The sequence below is a fragment of the Pseudopodoces humilis genome, chromosome 2 (genome assembly GCF_049639895.1).
Source record: "Pseudopodoces humilis isolate 2021_Gansu_Grassland_sample_001 chromosome 2, ASM4963989v1, whole genome shotgun sequence".
NCBI classification, from domain to species: Eukaryota; Metazoa; Chordata; class Aves; order Passeriformes; family Paridae; genus Pseudopodoces; species Pseudopodoces humilis.
In genome coordinates this window covers 76,792,950-76,816,323 of record NC_142201.1, presented here as the reverse complement: position 1 = coordinate 76,816,323, position 23,374 = coordinate 76,792,950, and the positions used below count along the sequence as shown (strand labels likewise).

The 23,374-nt window shown below is 36.6% G+C and overlaps 1 long non-coding RNA gene across 1 annotated transcript; it reads left to right on the top strand.

Moving 5' to 3' along the window:
* The first annotated feature begins 11,298 nt into the window (after positions 1–11,298).
* LOC148184883 (uncharacterized) lies at positions 11,299–21,598 on the top strand. The gene is made up of 3 exons (XR_015774631.1): positions 11,299–11,341; positions 12,182–12,308; positions 21,259–21,598. It is a non-coding gene; the product is annotated as an uncharacterized LOC148184883 (long non-coding RNA).
* The last annotated feature ends 1,776 nt before the right edge of the window (positions 21,599–23,374 follow it).

The window sequence follows — 23,374 nt, the reverse complement described above, 5'->3', positions numbered from 1 at the left end:
TTCCAGAATTCCTCTGGGAGTAGGTGTCAGTCCCCAAGGAAAATCAGCTCACTGCTCTTACTTCAAGTCACAAGTTCTGTCACTTGTGCTCTGCTGATATTTCAGTGAATCTTGTCCATAGCACTTAACAGTGTTGTACCACCTGGGGCAGGATGGCACATTCTGGTGCTGTGACCATGAAGGACTACACTAACCACACCCACTGCCATGCAGACTTGCTTGCATGGTTAAACTCACCATTAAACCTACAAACAGGTACTGCAGCAGCAGGATCCAGAGGTCTGTGTGCAGTTTTTAGGGTACTGAAGGATGCATGGAAGCTTCTGAGGGGAACTCCAAAAAATATTTTCTGATACAACAACCTGAAGGGTTAAACTCTTATTTGGCCTGTGGTTGAAGACATTTTTTACCTTCCTTCAGTGTACATTCAACAGACCCACCAGAATTATTTGGCAAAAGATGTCAATCTCTGCAGCCATCCTAAAATAGGGAGGATCCATTTGTCTTTAATGATTTGGAGAGAAAAGAAGCATAACTTGGTACCTCGAGTGAAAGATGTTTAGATCAGACGATAACAATTAGATTGTATATATAGTACAGAAATGTTACCTCCCTATCTGGCTCTTAATTAATTCAATTAATTTCCCCAATTTGGGGTTTTTTTTTGCCCATGATAGTAATTGGTGAGAGATCTTTCCTTGTCCTTAGCTCAACCCACAAGCCTTTTGTTGTATTTTCTCTCCCCTGTCCAGCTGAGGAGGACAGTGACGGAGTGCCTTTGGTTGGCAACTGGTGTCCAGCCAAGGACAAACCACTCTCACACATTCTCACTCCTCTCTCCAGCTGCTCTTCCAGTTCTTTTCCTCTGCTTCTTAAATATGTTTTCCCAGAGTCTGTACCACTGTTGTTGATATGCTGAGCCTTGGACAGTGGCACAGCTCTCCTGGAGCCAGCTAGAATTGATTTTACTAGACATAGGGGAAATTTCTGATGGCTTCTCACAGAAACCACCCCCTTAACCTCCCACACCACAAAACAAATAAAAAATTTTAAAAAAAATTTTAAAAATCTATATTTAAGCCATGAGTCAAATGAAAACATTAGAAGGCATGATTGCAGCCTACAGTGCATTCTTCAAATGTATTTATTTTCTCATTTAATTGACAGTGGAAATTATTGGTGAAGTATCATTTTAAAGTAAAACAACATAATATCCTGTCAAGTTAAACATGTTCACACAATGGAAACTTAATTTTGATTTGGGATTATAGCTGTGCTTGTCAGGAACTTACCCCTTGTTCAAGTTATGCCTTAACATTTTCTGAACCTCCTACTAGAGTCAAAGTTAAATTTATAGTCTTGACATTTCCACTGCCTTTAAATATCCCCATGACTAGTTATTCAAACATTTTAGTTGTAGCATTGTTCCCTTGTGTTTCTGAAGTTTGTAACGATTTTCAAGTTTGAAGTTTTGAAATAAAGCAAGGGATAATTTCAAGGAGAAAATAAGCATGATTATGACATCAAAATAACTTTTCAGATTTAGTGGGCTGAAGTGCTAAGATAAAATTTAAAATAGAGCATTATTATGTTCAGTCAGTGAGGAGAGGAAAGTTTGTGCAGGTATGGATGTGCATATGAAATTGTTAACCAGATTTTCCATTTTCTTGGGTAAAGAGCAGGGAAAGTCAGAGATGGTCATTCCCCCTAATTTACAAGGAGCAGATCAGTTCCATTAGTATGAAAGCCCACAGAGTTTGCCATGTCTTGATTGCTAGAGCCATACAGAAGAAACCTGATGCATAAACAATACACTCTTTTTACTTTACCTTTCTGCTATCATCAGGCTTCTAGGAAAAATTCCATTGTTATGAGTTTGAGTTGCTTTTTTGTGGTTGAACTCCTTCCTCTCATTTAGCACAGCCTTAACAAGAGCTGTCTTTGGCTAATTCTCTGTGTGATAAAAGTAGATAAAGTTAGTGTGATGTGAAAGATGTCACTGGAGAAATTGCATCTGGAAATTGTGTTTTCTGCAGAGGATTAAGCAATGGGGTTAGAACAAGAAGTTCCATGTCCCTTGGAAGACTACATTATTGTCTACATCTTTCCAACATGCAGATTATTACTTAGTGTAAATTGCATCTCCAGAATATTAAGAATCATTTTTAAAAGACCAGCTAACATAACATGATGAAGGAGAAATATAAAGGCAAGATGAAAAACATGAGAGCAAGTTAATCTTTGGCAACATTTGACTCAAGATCATTAAATCTACAAATTAATAACATGGTTTTTCTTTATACCATTTGGGTGTAAAAGACCCATTTCTTTTCTCTACTACTTATAAGGTGCTTAGTAAACCTTATGTACAGTTTTCAAGCACTACTAAATGAAGATGCTCCAACATTATGCTCTTGTTGCTATGCACTTGAAACTTTTAGAGCCTGTGCTAGTAACTTGTGATGTATATGTTACCATGGTAATTACTTTCTTAATGAACAGAGTATGAAATTGGCTCATAATGCATACATTTAGCCTGTAGACTGCAGGGGCTTTGTATGAACCAGTATTCACACTTGCTGGAATGTATGATTAGTGTGTTACACGGGACTGATGGTGTATGCTCAAAGGTTCTTATTGTGGCAGCAGATGCTGATCTGCCTAGAAATAAATATCTTTTCCTGAACCAGAGCCTTCCACTTGCATTTAAAGATGTAGGAGCAGTTGGGTACAGCCAACTCATGTTACATGCAGAGAAGCTACGTGCAGATTCCTTCAGGCCTGAAAGCAATATTGCTTTGTTTGCAGGGCACCACACTGAAGATAATAAATTCTCTAAGAACAGTCACAGAACAGCCACTCAGCATCTTGTGTACTACAGAAAAGAATTGCCCAAGGCAGGTCAGTGTCTTTAGCCCATTTACTGAGAGGGAATAATACCTGCAGGAAGAGCCAACTTGCTTAACAGCTATATAAAGGGCCTGAAGACCTTCACAGTCATCCCAGAACTTCAATAGAAATCAAAACTCTCCAGCTGAGCACCACTGTGTAGGTACAATGCACTGCCAATTCTTCAGTGTACTTCCTATTCAAGCTCACAGTCCCTGCTCTAGCATGCACTGAGGACAGGCTCAGAGCTAGGGAGTCAGTGCATTTAGTGCACAAGGAAAATATTATCAATGTGCTGGTTTTGGCTGGGGTAGAGTCAATTTTCTTCAGAAAAGATTTTAGGAAAGTTATCAAGTTCTGGTGAGGATGAGTGATGCTATTCCCAAGGTAAGAGTCTATCCTGCCCTAGAGAGAGAAGATGATTATATTTTTATTTCTGCAACTGAGTGTCTTCCACTCCACTTTTTGGTCCCCAGATTTCAATAAGGCAATAGGCAATAGGTCCCACATATGCAAAAGTGAAAATTATAGTTGAGAACTTATTTTAAGTAATTTTCAAAGACATCACAAAGGCAGGGTTTAAACAGAGATTATAAAGATACTCAATCCTCTGGACAAACACAGAGACAGTGATAGAATTGCCTGTGTAAAGAGTGACAAGTCATAAATTTTCATACAACTGAAAAAAAAAGAGTGTTAAGTAATATTACATAAGGAAACTCTAGACCATTTTTTAACAGACCAGATACAGAACACTTGGTTCATTTTCACTATCATTTGAAAAAGCTGTTGCAAATGGACAGGAAAGTAAAAGATGACATATGAGGATCTAAGCACACTATTCTTAATTTACCACAACATCACTACTTACACTACAACTAAAAGTAATTAGTATTTATCACTTGCAGATTTCAAAGTGCTTTTCTATACATATGATTTAATGGGTTTCTTGAAAGTGTCAGAGATTGATTTTTTCTGGATTCTCAAACACAGATTCATGCTTTAGGCTATTGACAGAGTGGCAAAATAATCCTACGGATGTGCCTTGAGCAAAACACAAGGGAAAATGTTTTCATGCCACATATCTTTCCTTCACTCAAGCACACAATGCTTCTTCTCAGTTATTCCTTCTTTGCTCCAATTCCATCCATTCTGCCCAGAATCCAGAAATCTGTCTTCTTTTTTTTTTAATTTATAAGACGAGCTTTGAAAGGTTTTTCCTGCGATTCATACATGACATGTTTATCCAGAATATTGTTACATTGTTTTATAGTGTACATGTAATTGCAGTCACAACATGGATGTAGGAAAGCCCTTTCAAAAGCTTTATTAGTATCAGATAAATGGGTATTTTCTCAGTTTTGAAAAGGTGAAGTAGAATTTTAAGAATGCAGTAAGATTTCAATAATATTCATAAAGAAGAATGCATCAAGAACTTCTGTCTTCTTTAAATACCAAAATACAAGGCATCCTCAAGCATTTAAATTACTTATCATCTCTGAAAGTGGTAACTCTGTAATGTACATAGAGCAAATTACCTAGTCCTATAGCATAGTATCTGAACATACCAACATTATGATTTCTATCATTCCACACACCCACTTTCTCCCAGAATTGTTTCCTTTCCTTCATAGTCCTGCTGAGATCTGATTTGGCCACCCTGGTTGGCGACACTGACAGTACAAGTCCTTTAGATGCTTATGGACTTTGCTGTTCTGGGCAGTAATAAATTCCCAAGCAGCAGCATTTGAAAAAAGAAAGATAAAGATGGGTAGCTAAACATACTCTGGTCAATCCACAGTCTTCACAATCCTCAAAACTTCCCAAGCAATATTCAGAGAAGGGATCAAACGTAATTAGAACAATACTTTTTCATTGAATTAATTTGGCAGGAGGGGATGATATTATTTTATCACAATTTTGGTAGAAATTAGATTCTACAGAAAGAAATTTTAATTTGAATATCTAATAGTCCATATACTGTAACTTTTGGTGATAACATCTTTACCAGTGATATAACTTTCCATTCCTTCAGCTTAAAGCCTGAATTCTGCTCCCCATAATTTTATCAGACTTGGACAAAAAGACTAAGATTCTTGTCTTAAATTTATATATATATTGCACACAAATGCTGAGAAATCTGATTGATATAATTGTTATACTGGTGCCCATTATCTTTGGAAGGTCACAGGGATTTTGTGGACAAGAGCGTTCCTGAACAATGGCAGAAAGCAAATGTCACACCTATCTTCGACGAGGGTAAGGAAAAATTAGGACTGAGGACATTACAGACTGGTCAGCTTCATCTACATATCTGGAAAGGTGATGGAGTAAATTCTTGTGAAACGCTTTTCCGAGCATATTAAGCAGAGCAAAATGAATAGGAATAGTCAGACTGGATTTTCAAAGCAAGGATTATGCCTGACTAATCCAATAACCTAGAAGGCTGATGATGTGACTGGCAGGATGAATGAGGTAAGGCCAGTAGTTCCTGTTTATCTTGGTTTAAGCAAAGCTTTCCACTCTTCCATCCATGACATTCTCATAGACAAGCTGATAAGTATTCAGTCTATAAGGACAGTGAGATGTATTAGAAAAGTGACTGAACAACTGGGCTCAAGAGGTTTGGATCAGTGGCACAGCTGGATGCAACAGTGTATGTCAGGGGATAATACTGAGACAAACACTATTGAACACCTTCATGAATGATGGGTGATGAGTCAGAGCATATTCTCAAATAAGTTCACAGACAACATAAAACTGGGGAAAGTAGTTGCTGCATGAGATGGAAGAGCTGCCATCCAGATCATCCTCGACACAGACTGGAGAAATGGACCGAAAGAAATTTCATGAAGTTCAACATAGGGAAATCCCACTTTGTTTCCTCTTGCAAAGATAGAAAGTACTTTGGACCTGTTTAACATATGAGATTAGATAACCAGGATGCCTTGGCAAGAACAAACAGAGCTTTGAAGATTGCAAGAGGATTGGATCAGACTGGTGACAGGGAAGAAGATTGAATCAATTGCTGCAAGCAGAAGAGATGTTGAATAAACTTATTTGTATGATGTTTAACCAAATCATTGTAGTGAAAAATTACTAGCCTTCCTAGAATGCCATATAAGCATATGTAGCCCACATTAAATTCAGATTCTGATCACCACTCAGTTGTCCCCCATCTCTCTCAATCGTCATTAGTCCCCCTGTGGAGTTTTAGGATCAGGTTAACTACAGACTGGGGGCTGACTGGAGGCAGCTTGGAGAAGAGAACCAGGAGGTCCTGTTTGCACCACAGTGACTATAACACAGCACTGAGCCCTTGCAGTAAAGGAGGCCCTAGATGACCCTTCTTTGAGCAGGGATTGGAGTAGGTGACTTCCAGAAGTTCACTAGCTCATCAGCTGTTCCACGGCTGAGGATGAAAACGTTCTTTTGTCCAGGACAGCAGCTGGCAGAGGACTTCCCAATACACAAAGGTGAGGATGAGTGTCCACAGGGCAATTGAAAATAGGCAAAACAACTGAAACTTGAGACACTCTGTATTCTTAGTGTAGTCTGCAATACTGCCTATTGATGTGAATGCAGAGTGCTTATAGCCTGGATCTTGCTCTCTATCTTTCTCAAGGGAATATTCACTTTCTATTCTATTTTTCCTTCCTGCAGTCACACAGCAAAGTTGATGCACCTGATACATTTACCATCTGCACAGTAAAATCACTCATATTTCTTTGATGGGAACTGTGTAGCCTTGTATGCATTAGAGATGTCTCAGATTTCCAACTGTCCTTTCACTGTGATGGAGTTTAATATAGCTTCCCAAAATAGCCTTCTTACTAAATTTCTAACTTCCTGCAAATGTGGTTTCTTTAATTCTTATAACCTTGTCCTGCTGTACTGAAAAAAAACCAAACACTTCTTGAATTATTTTAAGTTGAAAACATATTGGCCTCTAACGCTCTAATCAAATTAAACAGAAGATCGAGTTAAGCAGTGATCAAATCAGCTGGTCCCGTTATTTGTTGAAGCCAGATTAAATTCAGAATATCTACCCAGGCAGGTATCCTCAAGCCATGCACGAATACTTCTGTAAAAAGCTCTGAAAATTGCATTTACTGCTGCCTTTTTTCATGATTTTATTATGAGGAGTCATTTAGTATATAAAATCTCTCCGGAGATGTCAGAATCAGATGATTACTGGAAATCCTCATCTTTCTTAAAAAAAGGTAAACAAGTAATCTGCCAAACGTTTTATTTCCAAAACCCCCCAGAAAGTGTGGAAATCTGAAAAAATATGGATCTGGTCAGTGAGACAAAAAAAAAAACAGAAAGGAAGAAAAGTCAAAATTTAATATTTTTACACTTTGTGTTTTTAGAAAAATAACTTCATTATTTTGGAAGCTTTATTTTCCTATATAGCAAACACTTGATATTAACAAAGCTCAATTCAAGAAACCAGCAAATGAAAAAAAAAAAAAAGTTGAAATGAGATATTGAGAAACCAATTAGGTCAGCTCTCTATGGATCTTTTCTTTTTACAGATCAGGATTGATTGCACTCAGATTGAATTGCAGGAACTGAACAATGTTACAGATAGAGCACTGTGTGCCTTGTGCTTCCTGGCATTCTAGCATTACCTTTATGGACAAGTAAATTAAGGAGTGATTTTTCTCTTCCAGATATGATTTCTTATACCTCTCTGGTCTTCCATGTATAGCAGTACACATGCTCTTTATCAAAATTTTTTGTCCTTATGGTACGGACAAAACAGAAAAACCCAAAGGACTATATTTAATTTATAGGTGATTTCATGTTTTTCACATTTTTAAATTTCATAACGAAAGAAATCTCCTTATTGGATACAGATATTTTTGATCCTTTGTTCAAAGGGGATACATTTGGTCTATGCATCAATGCAATAGTATAAAAATTAAAAACAGTGTAATACTACTATGGTGTTAGAAAAATAGTAGGGTAATTCATATTACTGAGATGCTATAAATTCTTTTAAATGATCTGTTTCCTATTTTTTTGACAGAATATATGTATTTGTGGTGTTTAAAAAAATCACATGAGAATCTCTATGTGTCAATAATCAAACTCAGGTAACTTCCCTTTCCACAGATTTGCTCTTTCTTTTCAAACATCCAACATCTGAAGGGCATTATTGTAGATTTTTCACATGCTGGTAAAACTAAACCTTTAGACATATTTCTGTAGCTGTTTGGAAAGCTGCAGAAAATATCTGTCTCAAGAACTCAGAAAGCTATCCTTTAAAGAAAGGGAAAAGAAGTAGTCTTGTTTCTAGCTTTAGAGCCTTTAGGCATTCCCTGTCTGCAGTCACTCTGTGCTTTGAATTTGTTCCTGTACTAACCTCTCATTCTATAAACATCCCTTGTTTCAAAAGGGGAAAAGTAGATTTTTTATATAAATCCAGGAGCTCCACTGTCAAAAGAGTCTTAGACTTCACTTTGAAATTGGCTTTTTGAAAAGAATCTATTCTACAAGCACCTAAAGCCAGGTGGCCTGAAGGAAATTTAATTTTTCAATAATAGCAAAGTGGCAAACTGGGAAGATTACTGCATATGCTCATCCTAATCTAGTTGCAAATTTTATGATCTTTCACAATAAAAAAATCACAGTTTGGGAACCGAATCAAAAAAGTGCTATGGAAATGGACTATAAGGGACATAGGGAAATCTATTTTTATTTACAGTAAAGTAAATTAGTGTCTTGAGATCAAGAAATAAACATAATTTCTGAAATGGGAGGCATACAGAAAGTCTCATGTGAGAATGCTTTTTTTTTTAATCACAGCTGCATTGAATTGACACAATGAAGCAGCCTATGGGTGGGATTAAACTCCTAATTGTAGGGACCTACACTTTGCATTGGATGTGGGCAATCTATCACTACCCCTCAGGCATTTTCCCTCACTTTAAACATCTCTTTTCATCTGGAACACACTAGAACACCTGCAAATGTGACTCAGAACCTAGAAAACCCTTATGTCTTGCTGGAATGGCCTCTAAGGGCCAGGGAGATACTGGGTAGCATTTCAAGTGACACTACCTGTCTGAATAGGGAGCAGAAAAAAAAATCCTTTAAATAGTATCACTCTCTGAAGTCCATTGAACATTTTGAGCAGACCTCCTTCAGTTATGATGGGAAAACAGATCTTCGGATCACAAGCCGGCAAAAGAACTCATAAAAGTTTCCCTGTATAAGAATTTAGACAGACTTGATATTGGTAGGATTCATTTCCGAGAGCACTGGCTGGATTGCAGAGGGGGTCCTTGCAAACTTTCCAATGGAAATTAATTCTCATCTTCAGCTCTTTGATATAAGGAAACCTTGAGTGAATCAGTAGTGACTTTTTGAACTTTATCATAAACAGGAATGAAACTGTGTTATAGATGTGTGCTTTTTTACAGTCCTTTCATTCAAGAAACAAATAATGCTTTTACAATGAACTCAGATTTTCATCGCCTTGTCCCAAGCAACAAAAGAAAACATTAATAAGAATATGTCTTGATTGTTTTGAAAAAGTGGTGTTAGGATTTTCTTTCTGTGGGCCCATATACAGATACGTAAGTATAGGTCTATATACACATGACAGTTCTACATGTACACATGGTGAAGAACTTGGATTTGGACACAGTTTTATATTTTATTGACTTTTTTTCTTTTTTATTTTTTTGTTACAGTGTATTGCCAGCAAAATATTTGTCCTTTTCCAATTGAAACTTTTAATGTTTCACTAAGTAGTATTTTCACTGTTTTCAGTTTGAATAATACCCTTCCGACATTGTGTTTGCTGAAAGCAGTAGTGTAGCTGTGCAAAAAAAGTTATAGGTATCATTTATTTAAATTGAGTACTTGGAAAGTTTGGGATTTATTTTGATTTTGGCACTTATTCCAAATCCAGGAATAGCAGTACCCCTTAGATTTAGCTAACTAATCTTCATATCTTTCATTAGTCACATCTTATTTTGAATCTAAACAATCATCCAGGTTTTTCCTTAGTTTAGGGGACCAGAGTGTTGCCTTTTAGGCCTAAGCAGCAGATGCAGAGCATCAGCTGTGTAGTGTTTTTAGCAGTGTAATAAGCTCCAGGTTCTGGTGTCAGAGGCACTAGAGCTGTGCTGAAGAGCACCAGGTGAGGTGGCCTGTCTGTAATGGGCATTGCTTTGAAATGTACTTATGGGAAATCAGCCAAGGGGGAGGGGACTAAGAAAAAGAGAGTCTTAATCCCATTGATAAAGTGTCATCAAATCCCATTTTTTCAAGGATTTAAAGAGATAATCCTAGCAGCCCTACTGAAGAGTTTTTCACCACCTAGCGATAACGCTACCAGAAACTTCTTCCAGTGCTGTGACACTGCAGTTGGGTGTCAGCTGCTTGCCTGCTCAAATTTATGGAAAGCAGTTTGTAAAAAGCTCAACATTCCTTCACCCACTGAATATATAACAGATGCAAAAATATACTTGAGGTTATATATATTCTAGAAGACTAAACTGTTCAATTTGACACGTTTAGCTTGTTGGCAATGTGCTTTGTTTAAATTAAAAAATAACACTTTACTAAAGATGATGAAGTAGAATACTGCATTGAAAGAAAGTATTAATCATAATTAGTGTAGTGATTTGCTCTTTATTAACACTGTTGCATCAGTAGCCTCAGGCCCAAATCCAGATTGCTACCCCATTAGGGTAGACCAATACATATTAAATTACCAGTGAATTAAAATACACAACATTTCCTATACACCAACACCTAACCGAGCTGTTCCCTTCTCCAGAGAAGCTGACTCTCCTTTCTGTGTTTAGATGGTAAGGACCCAATTTCACTGGGTTTCATTATGTTTGTATGGCAGAGGAAGCCCCACTATTCATTAACAAGTCCAGAGAATTCTTGCTGCCATTCTTGAGGTTTTGGTTACACTGGTGGGAGAAGGCTCTGCCTCTGTGCTTGGTTATCTGTGACACCAACAAAGCCATGTGTTTGTGCATTTTCAAGGGACCAATGCCACCAGGAATGGTAGAAAAATTTTGTACAAGGTGTGAAAGAAGAGCCAGTTTTGGCATACTCACAAGGGTAAACTACAACAGAAAATGATAAAAAATATGTTTTGCTGTGTATTAGGGGTTATTTCTCCCTCATTTCACATTCATTATTTTGAAACATTAGCCACTCCTGCTGTACACTGCAGGGAATCCACAGCTAATTATTAGACCACTGGTTTTGTATGCCCTTTTGGTGGTTATAAATTAGTGTAAATCCTGCTGATTCACTAATTTTGCTCCTCAGAAGGTCTCAGAGTCACACCTGAGGTTTATTAACTAACCTCTCTTTAGTTAATTTACTATATTTAAGTAGTTTTCAAAGGCTTTTGCAAAAAACTTGGCTTAACTCTGCTAATGCAGCTGTATGGGTCACCTCCACAGCTGCAGTGGTAAGTTAGCATTACTTGGGAGGAATGGATGTGCACCTGGGCAGTGTTTCCTGAAACACTGTTTGTGGGAGGAGCAGGAAGTTTTCTGGCTGATAAACTGTAGAGGCTTTCTATTAATAACAAACGGAAACAAACCACCCAACAACTCAACAAAATCCCCTAACCAAAAAAAGCAAAAACAAAACCAAAAAAAACAACCAAATCAAAAACAACCTGGGAGATTTATACTTGAAATGCAAGATTTTTATTTATTTATTTTTTTAATATTTCATGTGAATCTATATCCAAAGCCCTATATGAAATTAGGTAGGAAGTTCCAAGAGAGTTTCCTTGTGAAATTTCTATGCTCTAATTCTGTTTGGGCAATAAATAATATCAGAAGGTTTTATTCTCTCACAGGAAAATGAGGTGTTTCCATCTCAGCATGAAATGAGGATCCTGCAGGTTAGACAAATACTGTGTTTCTGAGAAAAAAAAAAAAACAACTAAACTTTTATTAGACCAAAACCTCTGGGAAAAAAACAAAAGCAATCCTTTTCTCTAAAATGTTGCTGAAGTGGGAAGCGTAGGAGAGTTTCTCTAATGTCTCAGAAAAAGCTGTATTTATCTCCTTTAAATGAAAACACGAACAATATTCCTTTTCTGTAGCTTAGTGATCAGAGTACTACCCTGGGATTTTGTTCTTCTTCCTTAAAAAACAAACAAACTGAAAGGCCTAATGCTGTCTTTTTTCTTTTTCTTTTTTTTTTTTTTGTAGTTTATATTAAGGTTTTAACTTTTTGAGTGAAAATGTGTATATGGCTTCACTTTTCTCTTTCTTGGTTTGTAAACATCTAACAGGTGAAGTCTTCCGTAAAAAAACATGATTCTGATTGAAGTGCAAAGGGGAAAATTGTAAGAGACCAAATAGTTCATTGTTGCAGAACCATTCCTTCCCAGATGTGTCTGGAACACCGAGAGAGACAAGGTAAGGGAATATAAGGCAATATAGGGCAATGTATCCAGAAGTCTGTGAAGGCCTTGTCCATAAGACACCAATAAAATTGTATGTTTTCAGCTTGTCGAAGTTCAGAATTTCTTTTCCATGGTGAGTCTTCATGTATTTAGAATAATATATAATAAAAAAGAGCAAAACTCATCAAGTTATTGAGTGGGGGTGGGTTGAGAGTCAGAGAGGGTTGAATCACTGTCAGTGTCAGAATGTCATTTCGTAAATCAAAGAACTCTGTGCTAGTTTGGGGATAATGTGGTTCATGTTAGATAATGAAATGTGATTTCAAATAGAAAAGATTTCAAAATGATATCTGAAAAAATTGTGTTCCAAAATTGCCCAAATGTTCTATTACCTCAGCTGTGTTTTCAGACCTAATTTGTCAAAGTTGACATTCCACTTTAGAAACACTGATGTTGATGAAATGGCATTTTTGAATGACAAATGCTTGGAAATTTTTAAATTGGTTTTACTGGGACTATAATTTATTTAACTACTAATCTTTGATCCCTGAGGTCTGGAGGATCAAAAGAAATAAGAAGAGACTTTCCCAATAACTTGCACCAAGTACTTATGATCTTAAGGACTAGCTACTGCACCCTTCATTTTCCGTGCATAGTAGTCCTGGTGAAGTCTTCTTCACCCTCATGAACTCATATATCATTTGTAGAATGGAGAAAGTGACTTTGCATCACAAGAGTGAATTTCTGACATCTCTGAAATCCAGAGATGTGTATCAACTTTATACTTGTGGAGATTCTTACAGCTAGTTGATACGTGATGAATCAAAGCCCTCTGATGTTGAAAGCAGCCTAGTGTCACTCTTTGGTAACACTTCGGAAGGTTAATCCTCCAGAAATTGTATCATCTCAGGTTCTGATGAGATTAAGTGAATTTTTAAGGTAGTGCATTTTGATGAATTATGTCATTCCAAAAAGTAGTAGAATTTGGTTGGCAGAAGGGATATGAGACATTCAATTTAAAAAGTCGCTGTGCCCTGCACAGTGTCTGGCTTGCAAAATTCAGTGTCCTGAGTCCATTGCTCAAGACTGCACAGGTTTGTGGGGTTTTTGATTTGCCTTTTTGTAGTTTATTGAGCTGTCTTTTTCTTGTCCCATGAGTTTGATCACTTCTATTCTTCCTGTTTTCCTGTGCATACCTGCTGGGGAGTGGAGTGAACATAAGGAGGGCTGTGCAGTGCTGAGCTGCTAACTGGGGTCAGTGCACAATAACTAAAGATTTCCTTTCATCTTTAAGTGCCAAAAGTTTCTCTTATGCACATCAGTGCTGCAAATTTAGCAACAAATTAATGAAGTATTTATTTATTTATTTTCTTATTAAAAAAAGAAAAGCAAATAAAGCAGTTAAGCGTCTCTGGGAGTTTTGTGAGGAGTAAGAAAATGTTATGTTTCAGTGGACAGCCTTTGCTGTTATTATTCTTCATGCCAGGGAGGGGCCATGGTGGGCTCTGTTGAGGTTGAGTTCAGGTGGGTAAGCACCCCACAGGGACACAGGGATGGGAACCCCTCTGACAGTGGTACAGGTTGTGCTGGTGAGGCTGAATTGTGCCTGAGGTTCTGCGGTGGGACACCAGCCAGGTGCTGGAGATGGAGGCTGCCAGCTGTTACCTTGCAGGGCTTTCCAGCAGAGCTCTGTGACATGGCTGCAACCTCACCTGTGTGTCCTGCGAGAAAATCTGCTCACTGTTCACTATAACATAAAGTGAAAGCACACAGAGTTCAATCTTCTAAAAAAAAAAACCCTAAAAATTGCACTTGTTCTTAAGAGCAAATTTTATCTATCATGGAAAACTGTAATCATCATAATTCTTTGGAAAGTTAGCCACGAATTAAATTAACAAAAGAGTGCTACTAAATGTTGTATCACATCTTCTAACATGTTCTTTGATTATTTCTATGAACAGACCCCGTTTCTAAAGCAAAAAATACCTTTATGAGTTTCAGTATTGCTGATAAAAAATAAGTTGTCATAATGAAACTGAACCAGAAAAAAATTTAAATCCTTCCTATACTTTTATCTGTTGTTATTTATGTTTTTCTTCTAAAATTCTAGGACAAAGTATGTTACCAATAATGGGGCTCCTGCTCTCCTATTTTCTTACTTTTTACTCAGCAAAATAAAAATGAAATCACAAGAGAGAAAAGATTTTTGCAAAACCAGCACACCCAAGTTTCAGTCAGCTCTATTAATATTGATTGAATACAAGAGATGGAAACAGCCTTCATTTATGTGTTTTAAACATAGCTCAAAAAAATAATATGTTAATGTCATGTTCATCATATGGAGAGGGAGTTGTGTCACACAGAATCAAGGTCTCCAAAGGCATGTGCTGAAGTGTGTAATTATTATGTGGTTTTTTTTATTTTTATTTTTATTTTTCCCTTATGGAAGTCCTTGTAAGGACATCAAAACCCACAAAGTTTCAAAAGATTTTATTAACATTGTTGGCCAGATAGAGAAGAAAAAGCTTAATAGAGTTACAGCAGATTATGATTTTATGATTTTATGAACACCCTTTTCCAGATACAAGTTTATTTTCATTAATTTGTAAATACTTGTCTTTGAACCAGCTCTTCCTTTCTGTTGTCAAACAGTATCTAGCTCTTTTCAGAAAACAGAAGCCAATGGGTGATATGTTTCTGCTACAGAGAGCTGTACAAATTTTAGGTTTAACTATTTAAGATGTGTATTATCAGAACACAGTTTTCACCAATGTTTTTACAGTCTCTCTTACCTCTCAGGATGCTGAAGTCTAAGCCCAGCAGTATTAGTAAGGATCTCAACTGATACAAATTCAGGCCTGATTTATGGGCTATGTACCTGACACGTTCCCCTGCTGGCTGTTGATCTGCCCCATACATAAACACCTAAGGGGATACATCACCTTTCCTGCATCCCCAGAGGACAGGGGACCCTTCATAACACCATGAGGAGCATGGATGTAGGAGTGGGGCAGGCCCTGTGTTTTAGAGGGAGAAACCACAGGGACACCTGTAGGGTGTGACTGTGCCTTAAGTCTTCCCCAAATTCTGCAATTAAACTTACAAGAAGTGAAATAGCAGCCGGTTCTTGGTAATTTCTGTTTTTCTTTCTTTCCATTTTGCTGTGCTACTGTGCAATTTAAATAATGAGTCTAGTTCAAGAAAGGCTTTCAACACTTTCAATACTTTATGAGGAGATGCATTTCCCTAATTACTGAAACAGACACTTAAAAAAAAAAGAGTAGGTGACCACTACTAGGTATTCTATTTATGCTTTTCAGAAACACACAGCATTGTATGGATTAGTGGTTGCATTTCATATGCTGAGACATGTAACTGACAAATGAGCCTTAATCTGACATTCATGCAAAGGAATGGAACAATGCTTCATGCTTAAATGCAGAGAAAAGGATACAGGTAATAACACTATTAAGTGTTTGTTTATTTGCCACCTGAAAAGCATTTAATTTTACTTCACATAGATATAATTTATATAGTTTTCTAGAAAATATAGTGAATCCAGGTATTAATATTCTTTCTTTTATTTCTTGATGTGTTTGGTTCTCTATTACATTGAAATAAATTTTGAGAACTGGTATTAGGATACCATGAATTGCATTGCATTATATACTGAAAAATTTCACATCCTGAGGAACAATGGTAGATGAAGACTTTGGAACAAAAGCAGCCCTCCACCCCATTTTTGTCACTGAGCATGACATCATCAATCTGCTTGGCTGTTACTGTGGGTGCTCAGCTCCTGTCTGGGAAGGGGAATGCAACACAAAATTACTCATCATAAAGATAATTTTACATACATAAGCATTTGCACTTTACTCAATACAGCAGGTATTTAAAAGAATATTTATAATTTTACTGCATTATGAAAATAAATAAATTGCCTAAAAAGATATACTAAATTTTTCTAAACTGACTTGATTTTATTATCATGTAACAAAACAGTAAACCATATTTCCTATCAGTCATGGGGATTGAGTCTAAAGTCACTGCCTCATATCCTTGCTTTAGGCTCCCTGTCCACAGCATGAACCTGGTGTTTCCATATCACAGTTGTTGTTGTGCCCTGTTCCTATGTTTATTATAGGAACATACAGTTCAATACAGTTTAGTATTGAACAGACTTATGAAAAACAGCTGTATCCACATTAGGCACCTTTAGATACGTGTGGTGGGTGTGACTACAGTAAACTGGTCCCTTTGGTTTGTTTTATAGCCAAACACAGAGGGATGGGTTGAGGGGAATATGACAACGAGAACAATGAAAGAAACAAAATTTAGGCTCTCGTTCTGTTGTAGATATTCAGAACTAACCAAAGGAACAGCTCCCTAGCATTGCTCAATACTATCAGCTGCTGAAGGAGCATAAAATGACTCAGATGAAGACTAAAATTAGGCTTAATGAATCCCATCCTAATTTTTACAGGGAACTGCTGTTTGGGGAATCACAGATTTCTTCGTTTTAATTAAAATACCATAATTAGGTTCTTGAAAATAATTTGCATTTCACAAAATGCTTTGAATTTGCCTCCTCCTTCCTATTTTGACACTAAAGTCTTGAATTTTTTGTCTTTTAAAACTTGAATTTAATTTAGTACTGTTAATTATGGTTTCATTCTTGTGCAACATCCCCCTACTGATAATTTTTTGTGTCTAGACTATGGTGTTTCCTGAGATTGCTCAGACTGTGCTGGGCCTGCAGTATAGCTGACTGGAGCAGAGACTACTAAAGCTCTGCACTCTGTCAAAGGGGCCAGAAAGGACTATTTATCACCCCTGAACAAAATAATAAAAATTAAAAATTAAATTCTATAATACTTAAGGGAACTGAACTGTAATATTTTAAGGGTGCACAGTAATATCTTATATTTTTCCTTACAAAATAAATAAACAATCCTAAAATTGTATTAGTATGCAAAGTGGACTTGTCATATTTATTTGAGGAATATGAGTTCATGAGCTTCTGTTTTAATTAGAGTAAGTCATAGATTTTTGCATTTTCTTTTGTGACAAAGCTTTTTCATTCTATAAATAGAATATATTCTTTTTTAGTCCTAGTTAGATAAGAAGCAGAATCTCAGCATGGCATGAGTGATCTAGAATTATATTTGATAATAAAGTTTTTTAATTATAATTATGGTCTGAGAAATAATTTTAAACTGTATTTTACAGTTGTTGTTTTTTTAAAAACTTGAAAATTTCAGCTTACTCTTCATGTTCAGATCCAGAACCTCAGTGTTCACGTAAATAGCAACATTTTCCTATTTCCCATCCTAACTTTATTCTGGATGCCTCAGTTTTTCTATCAACAATGGATTTAGGGGTTTTACCCCTGTGTCTGCAAATCAGTGTGAACCTGGGGACTGCTCTGAAAGAGACTGGAAGGAGCATCAGAGAAAAGAGGATGTTTGTTTATATTCCAAGTACGGAATAGTGCCTATGTAATTTTCCTCAGTATGTCAAAGACTCCTAAAGAAATGTTAGATGTCTACAAACTAGAAAAGGTTGGAAAATATTGGATCAATTAAAAAAAAATTCTGATTCTCTAGAACTTACTCCACAGCTATGTTTATAGGGAATATTTATGTGATCTTTGGGAATTGTTTGGGAAACTGTTTTTACACTTTTGTTCTTGTCTCATAAAGCAGTAAATCCAAATCCCTCATCTCCTTATTTATGGACTTACGGATCTATGGACTTTATGGTTATGGACTTATGGCCTTTGGTTTGTTGGGTTGGGTTGTTTTGGGGCCTTTTTTGTTTGGTTTGGGGATTATTTTGGTTGTTCTGTTTTGTTTGTGGTTTTGGGTGATATTGTTTCTAATTTGTTGATTTGGATTTGGTGGAATTTTTTTAGGGTTTTTTGTGGGTTTTTCTTTTTTCAGATTTTTTTTATTATTATTTTTTTTTTTTGTACTATTGATCTGATTTAATGTTTCTGGAGCTTAAGTGTGTCGATTCTGAGGAATAAAAGAAAATCAAGGAGCAGCCCCTGGACCTGATGTGAGGCAGAACTCTTTGTTCGTGTCTGTGCTATGCTAGGGACAGCTCCTGTCTGTCAGGCTGGCTACATCTACAGGCACAGAGTAGCCCTTGGCATCTTCAGACTCAGGCAGTGCTCCTAAAATATAAAATGCAAAATTAATAGCATGTGTTGAGGTAGAGCTAGTGAGGAGAATTTCAAGGTGCCTGAAATAATGCAAGGATTATACTGCAAATTGTTATGGAGAAGTTTTTATAGCATGGAAATGAGACTACGGCTTCTGTGCACTGGCATATGGCATATGTGAGTACTCAAAGATACAAGTTTGGATAATATTTTAAGACTAAGGAGAATTGTAGCATACAGACATTACACAATTGTATACAAATGCCTTTTGGAGAGAGAATCTGTGTGGCATTATTCCCTGAACTGGAATGAAGATAACTTGTGGAAATCTTGCTGGAGTGCTTCAGGAAAGATATGGAGAGACAGCTGACAGGCAGTCAGAGTGGAGAACCAAGTCTGACTTGTTTATAACAAGTTTTCCAAACTTGTTCCTGACTCTGTTACAGCAGGCAGTGTAGATATATACTGAATATTCCAGATAAAATCTTGTCTGTGATTGGTGCTTCATTTTTAGTATAGTTTGAAAAAAAATATGATACTCCTATAGACAGGAATCTGTCTTTATATTGACTTTGTCATGATGGTGGTTTGCCACTATCCTCCAATTCAGTAAAAATTTTCAGTAGAAAGCATTCCTTTCTATATCTGTCTCTTGCAAATTCCAGATAAGTTAGAATTATCCCTATATGTCAAAGCATCTTAATCACAGTGACATTCTAAAAGTAGTGCTACTCACACAGTTATTTCTAGGGCATGTATTGTGCTTTCTGCTCCTTGAATGACATGGGATATGGGGAGTTACAAAGACTCTCTGGACCTTTCCTGCTTCACTAAATCATATCTTTGGATTTTTGCTGAGATAAAACTGATGCTGGAAGACTTCCCATTATTGTCAGATTTGCAAAGAACCCAATAAAATCACCAAGAAAATGCTGACAGGTTTTCACTGGGAAGAAAAAAAAATAAATAAAAAAAAGTATTGTGTATTCATCTCACTGAGCAGGCCATGTTTAATATAAATATTTGGATGCTAGGCCAAAAAAAGGAGATAGAGTTCACAGTTTCAGCAGACATCAGAACTGCTGCAGCTGTTTAAGGGTGATACACAGGGCTAACTGCATTTAATTACTGAAATAGATTCAACGTAACTGTACCAGTAAATTTTGCAAAATTCAACGGATGTGTTTCCACTTTATGGACAAAATGTATTTCATTCATCTTGTAAAACAGGCCTAGTTATAACTAGACACACTCTTCAAATGGTATTTACAGTCACTGGAAGGCTCTCCTAGAAAATGATTGGGATTCTGTATCTCAGACTAGAGGTGCCTGTCTCTCTCTCTCCTAACTGCAGAAATAACCTACAATAGCTAGCCTCCAGACCTGTCTAAATCAAGACAATTCAAGACATATGTGCATTAATATATGCCTTAAATTGTTATATTTTACTATTTCACTGCTTTTCTGTATCATGTTTTCCCTTGTAAAATATATTCTGATCTTTTGGTTTGTTAACAATGCTTCCAAATTTACAGCCATCAAGAGTCATTAAAATGCCAATTTTTTTTCTGCCAAAAAAAAACCACCACAAAAAAGCCCTCACCAAAACCCCAACTATCTGCAGGTATTCTTCTGTAACATCTGCAAGTATGCTGGAGTTGAACAGAATTGGCCCTGTTTTGAAACCCTGGCAACACCACCAGTGATTGGCCTCCAGCTGGAGTGGATGTGACTGATCACCACTCTCTGATCCTGGAATCTGAGTTCCTTTTCAATTTGTCTCACTACCCACTTATCTAGACTAGATTTTATCAGTTTGTTCGTGAGGATTTGATGTGAGACAGTGTCAAAATCTGAAGTGAACATGAACAGCAACGGTAATCTGCTCACCCAATGATTTCTTTGCAAAAAGTTACCAGGTAATTCAGGCATTTGACATGATACACAAGATTTATATAAAAAACCAATACATGCAATTGATTTTACTTTTGTAAATTCATGTTGACTAGTCTCAAAAGCCTTATTTTCCTTAATGTGATTAGAAATGTATTTTGGGATTATTTGCTTTCTCATCTTCCCTGGGATTCAGGCGAGGCTAATGGGCCTGTAGTTTCCCTGATCCTCATTCTTGTCTGTCTTCATTAGCTTGCTTTTTTCCATTGTACAAGAATTTCTTTCAATTACCAGGATCTTTCCAAGGTAGTTGAGAGAGGCCTCACAATAACATTTTCCAGCTCCATCAGCACTCATGAGCACCAGGTCCCATAGACTTGTGGATGTTCAGTTTCTGTAAATATTCCCAAATCTGATCCTCTTCTACTGAGAGTAATTCTTTGTTTCAGACTTCCCCTCAGATTTGAGGAATCTTGATTGATCCCAGAAAATAAATCTTAGCAGCAAAAACTAAAGTATTTTCTGTGTTCTGGTACATCAGATGCCCTGCACTGCTCAGCAGCAGCTTGATAGTTCTGGTCTTTTGCTGCTGATATTCTTGTTGAAGCCTTGACAGATATAACTCCAAATGAGTTTTTCTTTCTTAACCAAAACCTTGCCCTTGGAGGGTGTCTCTACTCTTCTCTGCATTACTTTGCTTCTACTTCTCATTGTCACTTTATTTTTCTCCACATTTGACTGTAGTTAATGCACACAAGACTCAATCCATGTTCATACAGGCAGACATCCTGTCACCTTTACTTGACTGTCCACATATTGGGGTGGACATACACAAGCTTGGAAAAGTGACCCTTGGAAATCTATCAGCTCTCCCAGAGCCTTATACCTTGCTTCTTCTTTTCAGGATCACAAATAACACCATCTCTCTGGAGTCAAGAGTTCCCCCAGGCTTCATGTTTCTGACCAGTTCCAGCAAAGCAAATCCCTTCATCGACTTCTCAACCACAGGAACAGTGCACTCCAGAAACCTCCCAGACTGCTTGAGCTCTTCTGTGTTTTCCCTCTGCAGACATCAGGCTCATTTCAGTTACCCATGAGGGCCAGAACTTCCAGCTGTCTGAAGAAAACCAGACACTATTAAGCCCCTTTTTATCTATCAAGTCTTTCTCCAAAGAAGAGCTATTGAATATAATTAGCTTATTTTATAACACCAGAACCAAAAATGAACTAAATGTTATTAAGAAATTAACTAGGACAGTTGTCAGTCTGAAATTATTCTTTCAAAACTGGGGAAAGATTCTATGCATCCTGTTAGGCAATTATTTATCACAGTTTCAGATTAACATATAATGGTGGTTCTTTTGCTGGGAGGTATTAAAAACAGTAATAGCTATATGTGCTTACATTAAAAAAAAATCCCAAAACAACAAAACCAATGCTGTGCTAATTTTGTTTTTGAATTCATTCCTAAGTGCATCAGCAACATTCAGGAAGAATTATAACAAGATAATGACTGGAAAATGACCTTGCTAATGATTGTTGTTAAATTTTAAAAAATTATACATAGGCAATAAAGACTTTAAAAACCCCCTTCATTGTATAAGTTGGTGAATGTGAATGAACATATAGGCCTCTTTAGGAAAGATCTTAAGAATGTGTGCTTTACCTGACAAGGAACAGAGCTCATTACTGCTAAAGTAATCAATAACCCCTGCTAATGTGTTCAGCTGGCAACATAGGGCAGATCAATAAAACCTGCCACATGCTTTTGTTTTAGGAAATGAAACCTTTTAGTTCTTAATTAAGGGAGAGACCTCACATCCTTAATGATGTTTGCAATGACTGTTGCCACAGAGGACAATAACAACTGCATCTGAGGTTTGCTCTAAAAGACTTTGACAAAGTAGTTAGAGAGTTCAGCCAAAACTAATCTAAATTTATTTAATTTATTTTAATGCAACAAAACTGGGGGGAAATAATATTCAAGAAGAAGAAGTATTCTTATAAATTACTGTGGTTATCAGAGGAAATAATACTTTCATTACTGTAACATGTGTCTGCAATCTGGCAACAAAAGATACAGAATCAAACCATGCCAAAGTGCTTTTTGTGTTACTGATTGCAGATCCTTAGACATGGCCACTGTAAAATGTAAGTTATTGGTTTTTTTGCTTCCTCTCTGTGATTGTTTTGACTTCTGTATGCTGGTGTGTTTTCTACAAGGTAATTAAGCTAAGGGAAAGCTCATGTGGAGTGGAGAGCAGGAGCAAACTAACAATAATGACTACACTGAAAATGGTTCAGCTATTCACAGTTAAGAAAAGGATACACCTATGGGAGTGAATGGATTACTTTCAATGTTTAATCAAAAAATCCTGTTTACATAATACATGAAAGATGTGAATGAGTTCATACGCATGCATCTTGGTAATTGTGTTAATTGTAATATATTAATTAATTAATATATTTTTAATAATTAATTTAATATATTTTAATAATTAATTGTAATATATTGGAAAACAGCTACATCAAAGGTCTGATGTAGCAACTGTAAACTGTAAACAACTGGAGCTAACACTTTCATTTCCAACATAGTTTCTGTGATAATATTAGCTGCAATGAAGTCTTAAAGGTTCAAAGAGCTTTTAAGAGAAGCATATCTAAGGGTTCAGATTTGCAAAGCACTAAATCTTCACAGAAATTGACTATAAGTTCACCTGTCTAAGAAGGTGTGGGGTTATGGAAGGGAATAAAAATTGAAGAAATCAAAGGGAGAATTGCTAAGCATTTGCATAGCAACCAAACAATGCCAAAGCTTAAGTTGTCACTAATCCTGCAAATGCAAATCTATACACCTAATTTTACTCACACAAATGATTACTTGCAGGACCAAGCTCAAAGATCATCATTATTAACTAAGAAATACAAGAATCTACAAGCATGATGATTGACACCCCTTTCATTTACACAGTACAAGACACACACTAAATGTGCTGAAAGCAGTGGTATTACAGCAGTTT